Below are 18,251 nucleotides of genomic sequence, written 5' to 3'. Positions count from 1 at the left end.
TCCACAGAGTGCACTGGTTCCACTGGGGATGCAGTGCAGTGAGTCCAGAGAGTGCACAGGCAGCACTGGGGATGCAGTGCAGTGAGTCCAGAGAGTGCACTGGCACCACTGGGGATGCAGTGCAGTGAGTCCAGAGAGTGCACTGGCACCACTGGGGATGCAGTGCAGTGAGTCCAGAGAGTGCACTGGCACCACTGGGGATGCACTGCAGTGAGTCCAGAGAGTGCACTGGCACCACTGGGGATGCACTGCAGTGAGTCCAGAGAGCGCACTGGCACCACTGGTGATGCACTGCAGTTACTCCAGAGAGTGCACTGGCACCACTGGGGATGCGGTACGGTGAGTCCAGAGAGAGCACTGGCACCACTGGGGATGCAGTGCAGTCAGTCCAGTGAGTGCACTAGCACCACTGGGGATGCAGTGCAGTGAATCCAGTGAGTGCACTGGCACCACTGGGGATGCAGTGCAGTGAGTCAAGAGAGTGCACTGGAACCACTGGGGATGCAGTGCAGTGAGCCCAGAGAGTGCACTGGCACCACTGGGGATGCGGTGCCGGGAGTCCAGAGAGTGCACTGGCACCACTGGGGATGCAGTGCAGTGAGTCCAGAGAGTGCACTGGCACCACTGGGGATGCACAGCAGTGAGTCCAGAGAGTGCACTGGCACCACTGGGGATGCACTGCAGTGAGTCCAGAGAGTGCACTGGCACCACTGGTGATGCACTGCAGTTACTCCGGAGAGTGCACTGGCACCACTGAGAATGCCCTTCAGTGAGTCCAGAGAGTGCACTGGCACCACTGGGGATGCACTGCAGTGAGTCCACAGAGTGCACTAGCACCACTGGGGATGCAGTGCAGTGAGTCCAGAGAGTGCACTGGCACCACTGGGGATGCACTTCAGTGAGTCCAGAGAGTGCACGCACTCCACTGGAGATGCAGTACAGTGAGTCCAGAGAGTGCACTGGCACCACTGGGGATGCAGTTCAGTGAGTCCAGAGAGTGCACTGGCAGCACAGAGGATGCAGTGCAGTGAGTCCAGAGAGTGCTCTGGCACCACTGGGGATGCAGTGCAGTGAGTCCAGAGAGTGCACTGGCACCACTGGGGATGCAGTGCAGTGAGTCCAGAGAGTGCACTGGCACCACTGGTGATGCACTGCAGTGAGTCCAGAGAGTGCTCTGGCACCACTGGGGATGCAGTGCAGTGAGTCCAGAGAGTGCACTGGCACCACTGGGGATGCACTTCAGTGAGTCCAGAGAGTGCACTGGCACCACTGGTGATGCACTGCAGTGAGTCCAGAGAGTGCACTGGCACCACTGGGGATGCACTGCAGTGAGTCCAGACAGTGCACTGGCACCACTGGGGATGCAGTGCAGTGAGTCCAGAGAGTGCACTGGCACCAGAGGGAATGCACTGCAGTGAGTCCAGTGAGTGCACTGGCACCACTGGGGATGCAGTGCAGTGAGTGCAGAGAGTGCACTGGCACCACTGGACATGCAGTGCAGTGAGTCCAGAGAGTACACTGGCACCACTGGGGATGCAGTGCAGTGAGTCCAGAGAGTGCACTGGCACCACTGGGGATGCACTGCAGTGAGTCCAGAGAGTGCACTGGCACCACTGAGAATGCACTGCAGTGAGTCCAGAGAGCGCACTGGCACCACTGGGGATGCAGTGCAGTGAGTCCAGAGAGTGCACTAGCACCACTGGGAATGTAGTGCAGTGAATCCAGTGAGTGCACTGGCACCAGTGGGGATGCACTGCAGTGAGTCCAGAGAGTGCACTGGCACCACTGGGGATGCACTGCAGTGAGCCCAGAGAGTGCACTGGCACCACTGGTGATGCAGTGCAGTGAGTCCAGAGAGTGCACTGGCACCACTGGGGATGCACTGCAGTGAGTCCAGAGAGTGCACTGGCACCACTGATGATGCAGTGCAGTGAGTCCAGAGAGTGCACTGGCACCACTGGGGATGCACTGCAGTGAGTCCAGAGAGTGCACTGGCACCACTGATGATGCAGTACAGTGAGTCCAGTGAGTGCACTGGCACCACTGGGGATGTAGTGCAGTGACTCGAGAGAGTGCACTGGCACCACTGGGGATGCAGTGCAGTGACTCCAGAGAGTGCACTGGCACCACTTGGGATGCAGTGCAGTGAGTCCAGAGAGTGCACTGGCACCACTGGGGATGCACTGCAGTGAGTCCAGAGAGTGCATTGGCACCACTGGGGATGCAGTGCAGTGAGTCCAGAGAGTGCACTGGCACCACTGGGGATGCACTGCAGTGAGTCCACAGAGTGCACTGGTTCCACTGGGGATGCAGTGCAGTGAGTCCAGAGAGTGCACAGGCAGCACTGGGGATGCAGTGCAGTGAGTCCAGAGAGTGCACTGGCACCACTGGGGATGCAGTGCAGTGAGTCCAGAGAGTGCACTGGCACCACTGGGGATGCAGTGCAGTGAGTCCAGAGAGTGCACTGGCACCACTGGGGATGCACTGCAGTGAGTCCAGAGAGTGCACTGGCACCACTGGGGATGCACTGCAGTGAGTCCAGAGAGCGCACTGGCACCACTGGTGATGCACTGCAGTTACTCCAGAGAGTGCACTGGCACCACTGGGGATGCGGTACGGTGAGTCCAGAGAGAGCACTGGCACCACTGGGGATGCAGTGCAGTCAGTCCAGTGAGTGCACTAGCACCACTGGGGATGCAGTGCAGTGAATCCAGTGAGTGCACTGGCACCACTGGGGATGCAGTGCAGTGAGTCAAGAGAGTGCACTGGAACCACTGGGGATGCAGTGCAGTGAGCCCAGAGAGTGCACTGGCACCACTGGGGATGCGGTGCCGGGAGTCCAGAGAGTGCACTGGCACCACTGGGGATGCAGTGCAGTGAGTCCAGAGAGTGCACTGGCACCACTGGGGATGCACAGCAGTGAGTCCAGAGAGTGCACTGGCACCACTGGGGATGCACTGCAGTGAGTCCAGAGAGTGCACTGGCACCACTGGTGATGCACTGCAGTTACTCCGGAGAGTGCACTGGCACCACTGAGAATGCCCTTCAGTGAGTCCAGAGAGTGCACTGGCACCACTGGGGATGCACTGCAGTGAGTCCACAGAGTGCACTAGCACCACTGGGGATGCAGTGCAGTGAGTCCAGAGAGTGCACTGGCACCACTGGGGATGCACTTCAGTGAGTCCAGAGAGTGCACGCACTCCACTGGAGATGCAGTACAGTGAGTCCAGAGAGTGCACTGGCACCACTGGGGATGCAGTTCAGTGAGTCCAGAGAGTGCACTGGCAGCACAGAGGATGCAGTGCAGTGAGTCCAGAGAGTGCTCTGGCACCACTGGGGATGCAGTGCAGTGAGTCCAGAGAGTGCACTGGCACCACTGGGGATGCAGTGCAGTGAGTCCAGAGAGTGCACTGGCACCACTGGTGATGCACTGCAGTGAGTCCAGAGAGTGCTCTGGCACCACTGGGGATGCAGTGCAGTGAGTCCAGAGAGTGCACTGGCACCACTGGGGATGCACTTCAGTGAGTCCAGAGAGTGCACTGGCACCACTGGTGATGCACTGCAGTGAGTCCAGAGAGTGCACTGGCACCACTGGGGATGCACTGCAGTGAGTCCAGACAGTGCACTGGCACCACTGGGGATGCAGTGCAGTGAGTCCAGAGAGTGCACTGGCACCAGAGGGAATGCACTGCAGTGAGTCCAGTGAGTGCACTGGCACCACTGGGGATGCAGTGCAGTGAGTGCAGAGAGTGCACTGGCACCACTGGACATGCAGTGCAGTGAGTCCAGAGAGTGCAGTGGCACCACTGGGGATGCAGTGCAGTGAGTCCAGAGAGTGCACTGGCACCACTGGGGATGCAGTGCAGTGAGTCCAGAGAGTGCACTGGCAATACTGGGGATGCAGTGCAGTGAGTCCAGAGAGTGCTCTGGCACCACTGGTGATGCACTGAAGTGAGTCCAGAGAGTGCACTGGCACCACTGGGGATGCAGTGCAGTGAGTCCGGAGAGTGCACTGGCAACACTGGGGTTGCAGTGCAGTGAGTCCAGAGAGTGCACTGGCACCACTGGGGATGCAGTGCAGTGAGTCCAGAGTGTGCACTGGCACGACTGGGAATGCAGTGCAGTGAGTCCAGAGATTGCACTGGCACCACTGGGGATGCACTTCAGTGAGTCCAGAGAGTGCACTGGCACCACAGGTGATGCACTGCAGTGAGTCCAGAGAGTGCACTGGCACCACTGGGGATGCAGTGCAGTGAGTCCAGAGAGTGCACTGGCACCACTGGGGATGCACTGCAGTGAGTCCAGAGAGTGCACTGGCACCAGAGGGAATGCACTGCAGTGAGTCCAGTGAGTGCACTGGCACCACTGGGTATGCAGTGCAGTGAGTGCAGAGAGTGCACTGGCACAACTGGGGATGCAGTGCAGTGAGTCCAGAGAGTGCAGTGACACCACTGGGGATGCAGTGCAGTGAGTCCAGAGAGTGCACAGGCAGCACTGGGGATGCAGTGCAGTGAGTCCAGAGAGTGCACTGGCACCACTGGGGATGCAGTGCAGTGAGTCCAGAGAGTGCACTGGCACCACTGGGGATGCAGTGCAGTGAGTCCAGAGAGTGCACTGGCACCACTGGGGATGCACTGCAGTGAGTCCAGAGAGTGCACTGGCACCACTGGGGATGCACTGCAGTGAGTCCAGAGAGCGCACTGGCACCACTGGTGATGCACTGCAGTTACTCCAGAGAGTGCACTGGCACCACTGGGGATGCGGTACGGTGAGTCCAGAGAGAGCACTGGCACCACTGGGGATGCAGTGCAGTCAGTCCAGTGAGTGTACTGGCACCACTGGGGATGCACTGCAGTGAGTCCAGAGAGTGCACTGGCACCACTGAGAATGCCCTTCAGTGAGTCCAGAGAGTGCACTGGCACCACTGGGGATGCATGCAGTGAGTCCACAGAGTGCACTAGCACCACTGGGGATGCAGTGCAGTGAGTCCAGAGAGTGCACTGGCAGCACTGGGGATGCGGTGCAGTGAGTCCAGAGAGTGCACTGGCACCACTGGGGATGCACTGCAGTGAGTCCAGAGAGCGCACTGGCACCACTGGGGATGCACTGCAGTGAGTCCACAGAGTGCACTGGCACCACTGAGAATGCACTTCAGTGAGTCCAGAGAGTGCACTGGTACCACTGGGGATGCACTGCAGTGAGTCCAGAGAGTGCACTAGCACCACTGGGGATGCAGTGCAGTGAATCCAGTGAGTGCACTGGCACCACTGGGGATGCAGTGCAGTGAGTCAAGAGAGTGCACTGGAACCACTGGGGATGCAGTGCAGTGAGCCCAGAGAGTGCACTGGCACCACTGGGGATGCGGTGCCGGGAGTCCAGAGAGTGCACTGGCACCACTGGGGATGCAGTGCAGTGAGTCCAGAGAGTGCACTGGCACCACTGGGGATGCACAGCAGTGAGTCCAGAGAGTGCACTGGCACCACTGGGGATGCACTGCAGTGAGTCCAGAGAGTGCACTGGCACCACTGGTGATGCACTGCAGTTACTCCGGAGAGTGCACTGGCACCACTGAGAATGCCCTTCAGTGAGTCCAGAGAGTGCACTGGCACCACTGGGGATGCACTGCAGTGAGTCCACAGAGTGCACTAGCACCACTGGGGATGCAGTGCAGTGAGTCCAGAGAGTGCACTGGCACCACTGGGGATGCACTTCAGTGAGTCCAGAGAGTGCACGCACTCCACTGGAGATGCAGTACAGTGAGTCCAGAGAGTGCACTGGCACCACTGGGGATGCAGTTCAGTGAGTCCAGAGAGTGCACTGGCAGCACAGAGGATGCAGTGCAGTGAGTCCAGAGAGTGCTCTGGCACCACTGGGGATGCAGTGCAGTGAGTCCAGAGAGTGCACTGGCACCACTGGGGATGCAGTGCAGTGAGTCCAGAGAGTGCACTGGCACCACTGGGGATGCACTTCAGTGAGTCCAGAGAGTGCACTGGCACCACTGGTGATGCACTGCAGTGAGTCCAGAGAGTGCACTGGCACCACTGGGGATGCACTGCAGTGAGTCCAGACAGTGCACTGGCACCACTGGGGATGCAGTGCAGTGAGTCCAGAGAGTGCACTGGCACCAGAGGGAATGCACTGCAGTGAGTCCAGTGAGTGCACTGGCACCACTGGGGATGCAGTGCAGTGAGTGCAGAGAGTGCACTGGCACCACTGGACATGCAGTGCAGTGAGTCCAGAGAGTGCAGTGGCACCACTGGGGATGCAGTGCAGTGAGTCCAGAGAGTGCACTGGCAGCACTGGGGATGCAGTGCAGTGAGTCCAGAGAGTGCACTGGCAATACTGGGGATGCAGTGCAGTGAGTCCAGAGAGTGCTCTGGCACCACTGGTGATGCACTGAAGTGAGTCCAGAGAGTGCACTGGCACCACTGGGGATGCAGTGCAGTGAGTCCGGAGAGTGCACTGGCAACACTGGGGTTGCAGTGCAGTGAGTCCAGAGAGTGCACTGGCACCACTGGGGATGCACTGCAGTGAGTCCAGAGTGTGCACTGGCACGACTGGGAATGCAGTGCAGTGAGTCCAGAGATTGCACTGGCACCACTGGGGATGCACTTCAGTGAGTCCAGAGAGTGCACTGGCACCACAGGTGATGCACTGCAGTGAGTCCAGAGAGTGCACTGGCACCACTGGGGATGCAGTGCAGTGAGTCCAGAGAGTGCACTGGCACCACTGGGGATGCACTGCAGTGAGTCCAGAGAGTGCACTGGCACCAGAGGGAATGCACTGCAGTGAGTCCAGTGAGTGCACTGGCACCACTGGGTATGCAGTGCAGTGAGTGCAGAGAGTGCACTGGCACAACTGGGGATGCAGTGCAGTGAGTCCAGAGAGTGCAGTGACACCACTGGGGATGCAGTGCAGTGAGTCCAGAGAGTGCACAGGCAGCACTGGGGATGCAGTGCAGTGAGTCCAGAGAGTGCACTGGCACCACTGGGGATGCAGTGCAGTGAGTCCAGAGAGTGCACTGGCACCACTGGGGATGCAGTGCAGTGAGTCCAGAGAGTGCACTGGCACCACTGGGGATGCACTGCAGTGAGTCCAGAGAGTGCACTGGCACCACTGAGAATGCACTTCAGTGAGTCCAGAGAGTGCACTGGCACCACTGGGGATGCAGTGCAGTGAGTCCAGAGAGTGCACTGGCACCACTGAGAATGCACTTCAGTGAGTCCAAAGAGTGCACTGGCACCACTGGGGATGCACTGCAGTGAGTCCAGAGAGTGCACTAGCACCACTGGGAATGCAGTACAGTGAGTCCAGTGAGTGCACTGGCACCACTGGGGATGTAGTGCAGTGACTCGAGAGAGTGCACTGGCACCACTGGGGATGCAGTGCAGTGAGTCCAGAGAGTGCACTGGTACCACTTGGGATGCAGTGCAGTGAGTCCAGTGAGTGCACTGGCACCACTGGGGATGCAGTGCAGTGAGTCCAGAGAGTGCATTGGCACCACTGGGGATGCAGTGCAGTGAGTCCAGAGAGTGCACTGGCACCACTGGGGATGCACTGCAGTCACTCCAGAGAGTGCACTGGCACCACTGATGATGCAGTACAGTGAGTCCAGTGAGCGCACTGGCACCACTGGGGATGTAGTGCAGTGACTCGAGAGAGTGCACTGGCACCACTGGGGATGCAGTGCAGTGAGTCCAGAGAGTGCACTGGCACCACTTGGGATGCAGTGCAGTGAGTCCAGAGAGTGCACTGGCACCACTGGGGATGCAGTGCAGTGAGTCCAGAGAGTGCATTGGCACCACTGGGGATGCAGTGCAGTGAGTCCAGAGAGTGCACTGGCACCACTGGGGATGCACTGCTGTGAGTCCAGAGAGTGCACTGGCAGCAGTGGGGATGCACTGCAGTGAGTCCAGAGAGTGCACTGGCACCACTGGGGATGCACTGCAGTGAGTCCAGAGAGTGCAGTGGCACCACTGGGGATGCAGTGCAGTGAGTCCAGAGAGTGCACTGGCACCACTGGGGATGCACTGCAGTGAGTCCAGAGAGTGCACTGGCACCACTGGGGATGCAGTGCAGTGAGTCCAGAGAGTGCACTGGCAGCACTGGGGATGCAGTGCAGTGAGTCCAGAGAGTGCACTGGCACCACTGGGGATGCACTGCAGTGAGTCCAGAGAGCGCACTGGCACCACTGGGGATGCACTGCAGTGAGTCCAGAGAGTGCACTGGAACCACTGAGAATGCACTTCAGTGAGTCCAGAGAGTGCACTGGCACCACTGGGGATGCACTGCAGTGAGTCCAGAGAGTGCACTAGCACCACTGGGGAATGCAGTGCAGTGAGTCCAGTGAGTACACTGGCACCACTGGGAATGCAGTGCAGTGAGTCAAGAGAGTGCACTGGCACCACTGGGGATGCACTGCAGTGAGCCCAGAGAGTGCACTGGCACCACTGGGGATGCGGTGCAGTCAGTCCTGTGAGTGTACTGGCACCACTGGGGATGCAGTGCAGTGAGTCCAGAGAGTGCACTGGCACCACTGGGGATGCACTTCAGTGAGTCCAGAGAGTGCACTGGCACCACTGGGGATGCACTGCAGTGAGTCCAGAGAGTGCACTGGCACCAACGGGGATGCACTGCAGTGAGTCCAGAGAGTGCACTGGCACCACTGGGGATGCACTTCAGTGAGTCCAGAGAGTGCACGGGCTCCACTGAGGATGCAGTGCAGTGAGTCCAGAGAGTGCACTGGCACCACTGGAGATGCAGTGCAGTGAGTCCAGAGAGTGCACTGACACCACTGGGGATGCAGTGCAGTGAGTCCACAGAGTGCATTGGCACCACTGGGGATGCAGTTCAGTGAGTCCAGAGAGTGCTCTGGCACCACTGGGGATGCAGTGCAGTGACTCGAGAGAGTGCACTGGCACCACTGGGGATGCAGTGCAGTGAGTCCAGAGAGTGCACTGGCACCACTTGGGATGCAGTGCAGTGAGTCCAGAGAGTGCACTGGCACCACTGGGGATGCAGTGCAGTGAGTCCAGAGAGTGCATTGGCACCACTGGGGATGCAGTGCAGTGAGTCCAGAGAGTGCACTGGCACCACTGGGGATGCACTGCTGTGAGTCCAGAGAGTGCACTGGCACCACTGGGGATGCACTGCAGTGAGTCCAGAGAGTGCACTGGCACCACTGGGGATGCACTGCAGTGAGTCCAGAGAGTGCAGTGGCACCACTGGGGATGCAGTGCAGTGAGTCCAGAGAGTGCACTGGCACCACTGGGGATGCACTGCTGTGAGTCCAGAGAGTGCACTGGCACCACTGGGGATGCAGTGCAGTGAGTCCAGAGAGTGCACTGGCAGCACTGGGGATGCAGTGCAGTGAGTCCAGAGAGTGCACTGGCACCACTGGGGATGCACTGCAGTGAGTCCAGAGAGCGCACTGGCACCACTGGGGATGCACTGCAGTGAGTCCAGAGAGTGCACTGGAACCACTGAGAATGCACTTCAGTGAGTCCAGAGAGTGCACTGGCACCACTGGGGATGCACTGCGGTGAGTCCAGCGAGTGCACTAGCACCACTGGGGAATGCAGTGCAGTGAGTCCAGTGAGAACACTGGCACCACTGGGGATGCAGTGCAGTGAGTCAAGAGAGTGCACTGGCACCACTGGGGATGCACTGCAGTGAGCCCAGAGAGTGCACTGGCACCACTGGGGATGCGGTGCCGGGAGTCCAGAGAGTGCTTTGGCACCACTGGGGATGCACTGCAGTTACCCCAGAGCGTGCACTGGCAACACTGGGGATGCAGTACAGTGAGTCCAGAGAGTGCACTGGCACCACTGGGGATGCACTGCAGTGAGTCCAGAGAGTGCACATGTCCACTCAGGGTGCAGTGCGGTGAGTCCAGAGAATGCACTGGCACCAATGGGGATGCAGTGCAGTGAGTCCAGAGAGCGCACTGGCTCCACTGGGGATGCAGTGCAGTGAGTCCTGTGAGTGTACTGGCACCACTGGGGATGCAGTGCAGTGAGTCCAGAGAGTGCACTGGCACCACTGAGAATGCACTTCAGTGAGTCCAGAGAGCGCACTGGCACCACTGGGGATGCAGTGCAGTGAGTCCAGAGAGCGCACTGGCTCCACTGGGGATGCAGTGCAGTGAGTCCTGTGAGTGTACTGGCACCACTGGGGATGCAGTGCAGTAAGTCCAGAGAGTGTACTGTCACCACTGGGGATGCAGTACAGTGAGTCCAGAGAGTGCACTGGCACCACTGGGGATGCACTGCAGTGAGTCCAGAGAGTGCACTGGCACCACTGGGGATGCACTGCAGTGAGTCCAGAGAGTGCACTGGCACCAACGGGGATGCACTGCAGTGAGTCCAGAGAGTGCACTGGCACCACTGGGGATGCACTTCAGTGAGTCCAGAGAGTGCACGGGCTCCACTGGGGATGCAGTGCAGTGAGTCCAGAGAGTGCACTGGCACCACTGGAGATGCAGTGCAGTGAGTCCAGAGAGTGCACTGACACCACTGGGGATGCAGTGCAGTGAGTCCAGAGAGTGCACAGGCAGCACTGGGGATGCAGTGCAGTGAGTCCAGAGAGTGCACTGGCACCACTGGGGATGCAGTGCAGTGAGTCCAGAGAGTGCACTGGCACCACTGGGGATGCAGTGCAGTGAGTCCAGAGAGTGCACTGGCACCACTGGGGATGCACTGCAGTGAGTCCAGAGAGTGCACTGGCACCACTGAGAATGCACTTCAGTGAGTCCAGAGAGTGCACTGGCACCACTGGGGATGCAGTGCAGTGAGTCCAGAGAGTGCACTGGCACCACTGAGAATGCACTTCAGTGAGTCCAAAGAGTGCACTGGCACCACTGGGGATGCACTGCAGTGAGTCCAGAGAGTGCACTAGCACCACTGGGAATGCAGTACAGTGAGTCCAGTGAGTGCACTGGCACCACTGGGGATGTAGTGCAGTGACTCGAGAGAGTGCACTGGCACCACTGGGGATGCAGTGCAGTGAGTCCAGAGAGTGCACTGGTACCACTTGGGATGCAGTGCAGTGAGTCCAGTGAGTGCACTGGCACCACTGGGGATGCAGTGCAGTGAGTCCAGAGAGTGCATTGGCACCACTGGGGATGCAGTGCAGTGAGTCCAGAGAGTGCACTGGCACCACTGGGGATGCACTGTAGTCACTCCAGAGAGTGCACTGGCACCACTGATGATGCAGTACAGTGAGTCCAGTGAGCGCACTGGCACCACTGGGGATGTAGTGCAGTGACTCGAGAGAGTGCACTGGCACCACTGGGGATGCAGTGCAGTGAGTCCAGAGAGTGCACTGGCACCACTTGGGATGCAGTGCAGTGAGTCCAGAGAGTGCACTGGCACCACTGGGGATGCAGTGCAGTGAGTCCAGAGAGTGCATTGGCACCACTGGGGATGCAGTGCAGTGAGTCCAGAGAGTGCACTGGCACCACTGGGGATGCACTGCTGTGAGTCCAGAGAGTGCACTGGCAGCAGTGGGGATGCACTGCAGTGAGTCCAGAGAGTGCACTGGCACCACTGGGGATGCACTGCAGTGAGTCCAGAGAGTGCAGTGGCACCACTGGGGATGCAGTGCAGTGAGTCCAGAGAGTGCACTGGCACCACTGGGGATGCACTGCAGTGAGTCCAGAGAGTGCACTGGCACCACTGGGGATGCAGTGCAGTGAGTCCAGAGAGTGCACTGGCAGCACTGGGGATGCAGTGCAGTGAGTCCAGAGAGTGCACTGGCACCACTGGGGATGCACTGCAGTGAGTCCAGAGAGCGCACTGGCACCACTGGGGATGCACTGCAGTGAGTCCAGAGAGTGCACTGGAACCACTGAGAATGCACTTCAGTGAGTCCAGAGAGTGCACTGGCACCACTGGGGATGCACTGCAGTGAGTCCAGAGAGTGCACTAGCACCACTGGGGAATGCAGTGCAGTGAGTCCAGTGAGTACACTGGCACCACTGGGGATGCAGTGCAGTGAGTCAAGAGAGTGCACTGGCACCACTGGGGATGCACTGCAGTGAGCCCAGAGAGTGCACTGGCACCACTGGGGATGCGGTGCAGTCAGTCCTGTGAGTGTACTGGCACCACTGGGGATGCAGTGCAGTGAGTCCAGAGAGTGCACTGGCACCACTGGGGATGCACTTCAGTGAGTCCAGAGAGTGCACTGGCACCACTGGGGATGCACTGCAGTGAGTCCAGAGAGTGCACCGGCACCAACGGGGATGCACTGCAGTGAGTCCAGAGAGTGCACTGGCACCACTGGGGATGCACTTCAGTGAGTCCAGAGAGTGCACGGGCTCCACTGAGGATGCAGTGCAGTGAGTCCAGAGAGTGCACTGGCACCACTGGAGATGCAGTGCAGTGAGTCCAGAGAGTGCACTGACACCACTGGGGATGCAGTGCAGTGAGTCCACAGAGTGCATTGGCACCACTGGGGATGCAGTTCAGTGAGTCCAGAGAGTGCTCTGGCACCACTGGGGATGCAGTGCAGTGACTCGAGAGAGTGCACTGGCACCACTGGGGATGCAGTGCAGTGAGTCCAGAGAGTGCACTGGCACCACTTGGGATGCAGTGCAGTGAGTCCAGAGAGTGCACTGGCACCACTGGGGATGCAGTGCAGTGAGTCCAGAGAGTGCATTGGCACCACTGGGGATGCAGTGCAGTGAGTCCAGAGAGTGCACTGGCACCACTGGGGATGCACTGCTGTGAGTCCAGAGAGTGCACTGGCACCACTGGGGATGCACTGCAGTGAGTCCAGAGAGTGCACTGGCACCACTGGGGATGCACTGCAGTGAGTCCAGAGAGTGCAGTGGCACCACTGGGGATGCAGTGCAGTGAGTCCAGAGAGTGCACTGGCACCACTGGGGATGCACTGCTGTGAGTCCAGAGAGTGCACTGGCACCACTGGGGATGCAGTGCAGTGAGTCCAGAGAGTGCACTGGCAGCACTGGGGATGCAGTGCAGTGAGTCCAGAGAGTGCACTGGCACCACTGGGGATGCACTGCAGTGAGTCCAGAGAGCGCACTGGCACCACTGGGGATGCACTGCAGTGAGTCCAGAGAGTGCACTGGAACCACTGAGAATGCACTTCAGTGAGTCCAGAGAGTGCACTGGCACCACTGGGGATGCACTGCGGTGAGTCCAGCGAGTGCACTAGCACCACTGGGGAATGCAGTGCAGTGAGTCCAGTGAGAACACTGGCACCACTGGGGATGCAGTGCAGTGAGTCAAGAGAGTGCACTGGCACCACTGGGGATGCACTGCAGTGAGCCCAGAGAGTGCACTGGCACCACTGGGGATGCGGTGCCGGGAGTCCAGAGAGTGCTTTGGCACCACTGGGGATGCACTGCAGTTACCCCAGAGCGTGCACTGGCAACACTGGGGATGCAGTACAGTGAGTCCAGAGAGTGCACTGGCACCACTGGGGATGCACTGCAGTGAGTCCAGAGAGTGCACATGTCCACTCAGGGTGCAGTGCGGTGAGTCCAGAGAATGCACTGGCACCAATGGGGATGCAGTGCAGTGAGTCCAGAGAGCGCACTGGCTCCACTGGGGATGCAGTGCAGTGAGTCCTGTGAGTGTACTGGCACCACTGGGGATGCAGTGCAGTGAGTCCAGAGAGTGCACTGGCACCACTGGGGATGCACTTCAGTGAGTCCAGAGAGTGCACTGGCACCACTGGGGATGCACTGCAGTGAGTCCAGAGAGTGCACTGGCACCAACGGGGATGCACTGCAGTGAGTCCAGAGAGTGCACTGGCACCACTGGGGATGCACTTCAGTGAGTCCAGAGAGTGCACGGGCTCCACTGGGGATGCAGTGCAGTGAGTCCAGAGAGTGCACTGGCACCACTGGAGATGCAGTGCAGTGAGTCCAGAGAGTGCACTGACACCACTGGGGATGCAGTGCAGTGAGTCCACAGAGTGCACTGGCACCACTGGGGATGCAGTGCAGTGAGTCCAGAGAGTGCACTGGCACCACTGGGGATGCAGTGTAGTGAGTGCAGAGAGTGCACTGTGAACACTGGGGATGCAGTGCAGTGAGTCCAGAGAGTGCACTGGCACCACTGGGGATGCAGTGCAGTGAGTCCAGAGTGTGCACTGGCACCACTGGGGATGCACTGCAGTGAGTCCAGAGATTGCACTGGCACCACTGGGTATGCACCTCAGTGAGTCCAGAGAGTGCACTGGCACCACTGGTGATGCAGTTCAGTGAGTCCAGAGAATGCACTGGCACCACTGGGGATGCAGTGCAGTGAGTCCAGAGAGTGCACTGGCACCACTGGGGATGCAGTGCAGTGAGTCCAGAGAGTGCACTGGCACCAGAGGGAATGCACTGCAGTGAGTCCAGAGAGTGCACGGGCTCCACTGGGGATGCAGTGCAGTGAGTCCAGAGAGTGCACTGGCACCACTGGGGATGCAGTGCAGTGAGTCCAGAGAGTGCACTGGGACGACTGGGGATGCACTGCAGTGAGTCCAGAGAGTGCACTGGCACCACTGGGGATGCAGTACAGTGAGTCCACAGAGTGCACTTGTACCAGTGGGGATGCAGTACAGTGAATCCAGAGAGTGCAGTGGCACCACTGGGCATGCAGTGCAGTGAGTCCAGAGAGTGCACTGGCACCACTGGGGATGCACTTCAGTGACTCCAGAGAGTGCACTGGCACCACTGGGGATGCAGTGCAGTGAGTCCAAAGACTTCACTGGCAAAACTGGAGATGCAGTGCAGTGAGTCCAGAGAGTGCACTGGCACCACTGGGGATGCAGTGCAGTGAGTCCAGAGATTGCACTGGCACCACTGGGGATGCAGTGCAGTGAGTCCAGAGAGTGCACTGGCACCACTGGGGATGCACTGCAGTGAGTCCAGAGAGTGCACTGGCACCACTGGTGATGCAGTACAGTGAGTCCAGAGAGTGCACAGGCACCACTGGGGATGCACTGCAGTGAGTCCAGAGAGTGCACTGGCACCACTGGGGATGCACTACAGTGAGTCCAGAGATTGCACTGGCACCACTGGGGATGCAGTGCACTGAGTCCAGAGAGTGCACTGGCACCACTGGGGATGCAGTGCATTGAGTCCAGAGAGTGCACTGGCACAACTGGGGATGCACTTCAGTGAGTCCAGAGAGTGCACTGACACCACTGGGGATGCAGTGCAGTGAGTCCAGAGATTGCACTGGCACCACCGGGGCTGCAGTGCAGTGAGTCCAGAGAGTGCACTGGCACCACTGGGGATGCACTGCAGTGAGTCCAGAGAGTGCACTGGCACCACTGGGGATGCAGTACAGTGAGTCTAGAGAGTGCACTGGCACCACTGGGGATGCACTGCAGTGAGTCCAGAGAGTGCACTGGCACCACTGGGGATGCACTGCAGTGAGTCCAGAGAGTGCAGTGGCAATACTGGGGATGCAGTGCAGTGAGTCCAGAGAGTGCACTGGCACCACTGGGGATGCACTGCAGTGAGTCCAGAGAGTGCACTGGCACCACTGGGGATGCAGTGCAGTGAGTCCAGAGAGTGCACTGGCCGCACTGTGGATGCAGTGCAGTGAGTCCAGAGAGTGCACTGGCACCACTGGGGATGCACTGCAGTGAGTCCAGAGAGCGCACTGGCACCACTGGGGATGCACTGCAGTGAGTCCACAGAGTGCACTGGAACCACTGAGAATGCACTTCAGTGAGTCCAGAGAGTGCACTGGCACCACTGGGGATGCACTGCAGTGAGTCCAGAGAGTGCACTAGCACCACTGGGGAATGCAGTGCAGTGAGTCCAGTGAGTACACTGGCACCACTGGGGATGCAGTGCAGTGAGTCAAGAGAGTGCACTGGCACCACTGGGGATGCACTGCAGTGAGCCCAGAGAGTGCACTGGCACCACTGGGGATGCGGTGCCGGGAGTCCAGAGAGTGCTTTGGCACCACTGGGGATGCACTGCAGTGAGTCCAGAGAGTGCACTGGCACCACTGGGGATGCACTGCAGTGAGTCCAGAGAGTGCACTGGCACCACTGGGGATGCAGTGCAGTCAGTCCTGTGAGTGTACTGGCACCACTGGGGATGCAGTGCAGTGAGTCCAGAGAGTGCACTGGCAGCACTGGGGATGCAGTGCAGTGAGTCCAGAGAATGCACTGGCACCACTTGGGATGCAGTGCAGTGAGTCCAGAGAGTGCAGTGGCACCAACGGGGATGCAGTGCAGTGAGTCCAGAGAGTGCACTGGCACCACTGGGGATGCACTTCAGTGAGTCCAGAGAGTGCACGGGCTCCACTGGGGATGCAGTGCAGTGAGTCCAGAGAGTGCACTGGCACCACTGGGGATGCAGTGCAGTGAGTCCAGAGAGTGCACTGACACCACTGGGGATGCAGTGCAGTGAGTCCACAGAGTGCACTGGCACCACTGGGGATGCAGTGCAGTGAGTCCAGAGAGTGCACTGGCACCACTGGGGATGCAGTGTAGTGAGTGCAGAGAGTGCACTGTGAACACTGGGGATGCAGTACAGTGAGTCCAGAGAGTGCACTGGCACCACTGGGGATGCAGTGCAGTGAGTCCAGAGTGTGCACTGGCACCACTGGGGATGCACTGCAGTGAGTCCAGAGATTGCACTGGCACCACTGGGGATGCACCTCAGTGAGTCCAGAGAGTGCACTGGCACCACTGGTGATGCAGTTTTGTGAGTCCAGAGAATGCACTGGCACCACTGGTGATGCACTGCAGTGAGTCCAGAGAGTGCACTGGCACCACTGGGGATGCAGTGCAGTGAGTCCAGAGAGTGCACTGGCACCAGAGGGAATGCACTGCAGTGAGTCCAGTGAGTGCACTGGCACCACTGTGGATGCACTGCAGTGAGTCCAGAGAGTGCACTGGCACCACTGGGGATGCAGTGCAGTGAGTCCAGAGAGTGCACTGGCACCACTGGGGATGCACTGCAGTGAGTCCAGAGAGTGCACTGGCACCACTGGGGATGCACTGCAGTGAGTCCAGAGAGTGCACTGTCACCACTGGGGATGCAGTACAGTGAGTCCACAGAGTGCACTTGTACCAGTGGGGATGCAGTACAGTGAGTCCAGAGAGTGCAGTGGCACCACTGGGCATGCAGTGCAGTGAGTCCAGAGAGTGCACTGGCACCACTGGGGATGCACTTCAGTGACTCCAGAGAGTGCACTGGCACCACTGGGGATGCAGTGCAGTGAGTCCAAAGACTTCACTGGCAAAACTGGAGATGCAGTGCAGTGAGTCCAGAGAGTGCACTGGCACCACTGGGGATGCAGTGCAGTGAGTCCAGAGATTGCACTGGCACCACCGGGGCTGCAGTGCAGTGAGTCCAGAGAGTGCACTGGCACCACTGGGGATGCACTGCAGTGAGTCCAGAGAGTGCACTGGCACCACTGGTGATGCAGTACAGTGAGTCCAGAGAGTGCACTGGCACCACTGGGGATGCACTGCCGTGAGTCCAGAGAGTGCACTGGCACCACTGGGGATGCACTACAGTGAGTCCAGAGATTGCACTGGCACCACTGGGGATGCAGTGCACTGAGTCCAGAGAGTGCACTGGCACCACTGGGGATGCAGTGCAGTGAGTCCAGAGAGTGCACTGGCACAACTGGGGATGCACTTCAGTGAGTCCAGAGAGTGCACTGACACCACTGGGGATACAGTGCAGTGAGTCCAGAGAGTGCACTGGCACCACTGGGGATGCAGTGCAGTGAGTCCAGAGAGTGCTCTGGCACCACTGGGGATGCACGGCAGTGAGTCCAGAGAGTACACTTGCACCACTGGGGATGCAGTGCAGTGAGTCCAGAGAGTTCACTGGCACCACTGGGGATGCAGTCCAGTGAGTCCAGTGAGTGCACTGGCACCACTGGGGATGCAGTTCAGTGACTGCAGAGAGTACACTGGCACCACCGGGGATTCACTGCAGTGAGTCCAGAGAGTGCACTGGCACCACCTGTGATGCAGTGCAGTGAGTCCAGTGAGTGCACTGGCACCACTGGGGATGCAGTGCTGTGACTCCAGAGAGCGCACTGGCACCACTGGGGATGCAGTGCAGTGAGTCCAGAGAGTGCACTGGCACCACTGGAGATGCAGTACAGTGAGTCCAGTGAATGCACTGGAACCACTGGGGATGCAGTGCAGTGAGTCCAGAGAGTGCACTGGCACCACTGGGGATGCAGTACAGTGAGTCCAGTGAGTGCACTGGTACCACTGGGCCTGCAGTGCAGTGAGTCCAGAGAGTGCACTGG

General features: G+C 59.1%; 1 long non-coding RNA gene across 1 annotated transcript in view; it reads left to right on the top strand.

Moving 5' to 3' along the window:
• The window catches only part of LOC310879937, a 94,073-nt gene that overhangs the window by 62,890 nt on the left and 12,932 nt on the right, over positions 1 to 18,251 (top strand). The window lies entirely within an intron of this gene.

This window comes from Anser anser (assembly GCF_964211835.1).
Source record: "Anser anser genome assembly, chromosome: 11".
NCBI lineage: Eukaryota > Metazoa > Chordata > Aves > Anseriformes > Anatidae > Anser > Anser anser.
This window is presented reverse-complemented; position numbering and strand designations above follow the sequence as displayed.